Source organism: Galeopterus variegatus, unplaced genomic scaffold (genome assembly GCF_000696425.1).
Source record: "Galeopterus variegatus unplaced genomic scaffold, G_variegatus-3.0.2 Scaffold5357, whole genome shotgun sequence".
Classification (NCBI taxonomy): Eukaryota; Metazoa; Chordata; class Mammalia; order Dermoptera; family Cynocephalidae; genus Galeopterus; species Galeopterus variegatus.
Window position 1 is genome coordinate 338,800 of NW_007731468.1, and position 5,006 is coordinate 343,805.

Consider the following 5,006-nt stretch of genomic DNA (forward strand, 5'->3'; position numbering starts at 1 on the left):
TAAAATGATTATAATAATTTAAAAGTTCGGTATTTAAAACTCCTCAGGATGCAAGTAAAAGAACCACATTCTTAACCCAGGGAGACTTATTTTGAGGGGCACTGCGGAGGGCCCCAGCACAGCAACGCAGCAAGAACTGGAACTGAGGTCTGGAGAGCCACTGGAAGGAGGCAGTCATCACCTGCCCAAGCCCCTAATTCAGTCTCTCCAACACTTCCTTTCCTCTTTCATGCTCTACCCACCTCCCCACCTCCCAGTTCTCCTGCCCCCACTGCCCTCAGGGCACCACCCACCCATGCTTTTCAGTCACTTGCTTCTGCTCCATGTGCGTGGTCCTTAGGTTCTGATGTTAGCTTAGCTCCACCACAAATGGGGCCTGGAATCAGCCCAAATTCCATATTTCTAGGACAGCACATCTTAGTCTAGCTAGGAGCAGGTGTCCACCTCTACAGCTTAAAACTGACCACAAGCCAGCTTCACTTGCTGTAGATACTGCCGCTGGCACCCTCTCTGTGTGCATGGTTCTGTGTGAAAAGATGGTGCTGCAGACCAGGCAGACACCCTGACGAGTGCCCACTACAACTCTGCTGTGACAAACATTGTTCAGAAAGGAAGTAATGCAGGGCACACACTGACATCCAGTGGAAATTTTTCTGTCTCTCCTGTCGTAGTGACTACTTCAAATAAAGGAGGCCATGAGTTCTGCTTTTGGGGAAGGTCCCAGGCTCAAGAAGATGAGCGCAGAGCTGAGCCAATACTTCTGTGTCCTCCTCCAATAACCCAGTGAGAAAGGACCCAGAACTTTCCCCAGTCTTTGAACTCAGAGGTTTCTCTTTTAAAACCAGTGCAGGATTGTTCGGAAGACTTCAAAAGAAGTTCAATCACAATGAACAAATACTTACTTGAGCCAGCCCATGAACTTTGACCAACCCTTATGGTTATTTCCTTGAAGCACCACTGCTTGTCGTGTGGATTTGCCCAAAACCTTTCACTCTTGCTCTTACTGCTCTGGAGTTTTCCATCTCCTGTGGTGTCTTGTCTAGCATCTGACACTGCTACAGTGTGTCTAGCCCAACAATTACTTGATTATGTAAACGTGAGCATCTTGCTCCGGTTCTCCTGGCCCCTAACTCCTGGTGTTTTCCTGGTTTGGGATGTGCATACACACCTCAGTCCTGATGCCACAGTCATGTGAGGATCCCTTCCAGTCACATCGTAGGGGATCCTCAAGGGGTTTCACAGATATCCAAAAACAGGAGCTCTCTGGGGGCCACATCTCACAGAACTAAGACCCGGAGGAAGGGCTCAGGTTCCAGACAGCTCTGGAGAGCCTGGCCGTGGGATTTTGTGGGTCTTCCCTTCATGCTCTGCATCAGCATGACCCAGCTACGAACACCTGCCTGAGTGTCTCCAACCTTCTAGCAAATGTTTCCTCTGCTTAAGAAATGTCATCTTCCCTCGCCACTGGAGAGGAAGGCAACAACCGCTCTGTCATGCATCTCTGTTTTCTCTGTGTGTCCTTGTATCTCTGAGTGGGCACCATCAGCCTCACTGTATTTAAGAGTGTCATAGTGGCTACTCAACAATCACTGCCGAATGCTGTGTGCACTGCTAACATCAAACTGAATCTGATTGGATCAGCTCTTCTTTTCAAAACCTGGCACCCAGATATGCTGTGTGCACCCGGGATCAGGTATGTCTCATCATAGAATCAATCATGGGTGGAGATGTGAAAGATGGGAGTCACATGGTATGAAACATGGCTGCCTAAAAATCAGGGCTCCATAGCAGCGCAGAGCCCCAGAGAAAGCAAGTCTCACCACCAATATCTCCAGTACCATTGTGAGTTTCCAGAACATAAATTAGTCACCTTCGAAGACCCAGAGTGATGCTTAAAAGGTAAAACTTAAACTCAGGACTGAAGAGTCAAGATACAGGGATTTTCTTGCTAACTCAACCAGGAATCACCAGGAGGAAGTTACCTCATTAATTCCACAAATTCATGCCATTGCTGTAAGCATTAAATACAGTGTTGTACAATAAATTAAATACTCCACGGGGGAAAATGACAGTACGACAAAATAAGAGAGAAAATCCCAGCACTTATGGAGCTTCGAGTTAAACTGGGACAACATGTGTCAGTGCATATATATATACACATGGGTACATGATGTGAAGGATGAGTACAAGGAGCCAGCACAGGGGCCCTGGTCCCTTCCCAGACGGGAAAGAAAGTTCTCTTGTGAGCTGAGTTCCCATGCATGAATAGGAATAGGTCAAAGAGGACTCCAGCCTTGTTTGCAATGTTTATTGTTTCCCCAAGGGAATGTATTCATTTATTATTTACATAATTAAAAATTAATTTAAGAGAAAAAAGAATAAATAGTGAAACAGCAAATCTCAAATGGTCACACACTGTGTTTATATATTTATATGTATTTATATATTTGCGTTTATATATATTTTTATATATGTGCTTATATATTTACATAACATTCTCGAGACGACAAAATTATAGAGGTGAAAGAGTAGTTTTTGTCAGGGGTTAAGGATGGGGGCAGGAAGGTTTCATGATGCTGAGGTAGCAGGAGGAAGACCCCTGGCATGATGACACCGTTAAGTGTCTTCAATATAGGGAGGCTGATGTCTCCAACACGTGGGATAAAAATGACACAGAACCATGCACACACACTGTACTGATGTCAGTTTCCTGGCTTTGTTATCACCCTGTAGTCATGTAAGATGTAATCTTGGGGAAAGTTGGGTGAAGGGGACAGGGGACTCTTGGTACTAGTTTTTTGCAACTTCCTGTAAATCTCTATTTCAAAATAAAAATAAAAACAAATAAACGGACAAAAAAATCAAAATAATAAATTGCCTTGAGGTAGGAAGAACACGGGGCTAGTCAGAATGGCTGAGGCGCAGGGGAAGGGTAGGTGGGACTGAGGTCAGACAGGTTCCAAGGGGCCAAATCACTGGGATCCGAAATTGATGCTTAGAACAAGGGGGGCCATACCAGGGTTGTAAGCAAGGGAATGACATGATTAGATGTACATTCTCCCAAAGACGCTATCTAGCAGTGTCCTGAACCTATTTTGGTCAGAAGGAGAGGAAAAAAAATGCACTGAAAACATGAAAATGCTTTGGGCCGAGCCCGTGGCGCACTCAGGAGAGTGAGGCGCTGGGAGTGCAGCAGCGCTCCCGCCGCAGATTCGGATCCTATATAGGGATGACTGGTGCGCTCACAGCGCTCACTGGCTGAGCGCGGTGCAGCCGGTCTCAAAAAGGACAAAAAAAAAAAAAAAAAAAAAACACATGAAAATGCTTTATAACCTTTAAAGCTTCCTTCGTAACTAAAAGTGGGGTCTGATTACCCCAAAGGCAGTCACCCCAAGCACAAACAAATCAGGGAACCTAAAATAAAGAAGGGATTAGTTTTCTAAAGCATTCGAGATTGAAGTCAGAATCATTAGAAAATAAACATTTTGTTGTACTTTCTTTCACTTGCTTTATGGCTAAGTACTGTCTTAATTTTGAATTGCAGACAGGTCGAGCAGAGCCTTAATTTGTTTTCCATACTTGGGGTCTCTAAGGGATTTGATCAAGTCCAGGGTAAAGGATTATGTTCTTAAATTAAAACAAATCATTGTACCCAGAGAGTTTTTCCATTGGAATCACGTGGGTGTCAGAAGGAAAAAGTTCAGATGAGATACTAAATCCTTAAAAAAAAAAAAAAAAAAAAATGCTGCCCACCAGGAGATATTGCAGTGTTCTTCAAAATGATTAAGAGAGAGGGCGGCAAAGAATTAAAGTCAGACCATCTCAAGTTTAAGTCCATTGTGGCTTCTAGACCAGCATTTACAGGGCCCATTAAATGTTCACCCAAAGCAAGAGGATATTACTGAGGAAGATTCAGCACTAATTAAGGCAAGACAGTCACTATCCCAAGGAGGGCGAAGCTTATTAGAGACCCGAATCCACGCTTGTGGCCATAAATTACTTAGAGGCATGACCAAGGAGGAGTAATCCAATAACACATTTATGACTTTAAATAAATCTGGCTCCACACTAAAACCCTTCTGAATTTACAAATGCATAATACTCACAGCTACTGGCCCTGCACTGACAGGGGGCCGTCATGTCCACCCGACTTCTACATGGTGTTCATATCACAGAAAATTAACCAGAGCCAAATAGTCAATACTAAATTATCTCCTTCACTGAAGTTATTTATTCTATTTGCTACTCTTTATTTCAAGCTGGGGCCAAGTGAAAACTTGACTGTCCAATCCCTAAAAACAGACCCTTGACTCTATTAAGTCATGAAAGTAAGTTTAAAAAGGCAAAAACTAATATATGTGCACTGCAACTAGGAAAAAAAAAGGTACCTGGCAGAATGACAGTCATATCCCCTAGGTCCATAAAAACATGGAATTAATTCCATCCAAAGATCACAAGGTGAGTTTGGTTGGAATATTCAGGTTGGGAAGTCTAGTCTAAACCCAGTGATGCCCAAAATGGCACACAGATAAATATCTTTTGTTTGTATTATTATACACTTTTTTTAATGCCTTTGAGAAGAAAACATTACATGTATATGAAGGCTGGCCAGTTAGCTCAGTTGGTTAGAGTGTGGTGTTATAACACCAAGATCAAGGGTTTGGGTCCTTTGTGCAGATATTAAGTGAAACAAGTCAGGCACAGAAAGAGAAATACCACATGTTCTCACTTACTGGTGGGAGATAAAATAAATAAATAAATTCTCACACAGACACACACACACACACACACACACACACACACACTCAAAAAAAAACAGGGGGGAGAAGACACAACAATTACAATTCCTTGAAGTTGATACGACAAGCAGACAGAAAGGACATTGTTGGGAGGGAGGGGGGAGCGGGTGGAGGGAGGGAGGTTTCGGTAATGGGCCACAATAATCCACCACATTGTATATCGACAAAATAAAATTTAAAAAAAAATTAAAAAAATAAATAAATAAA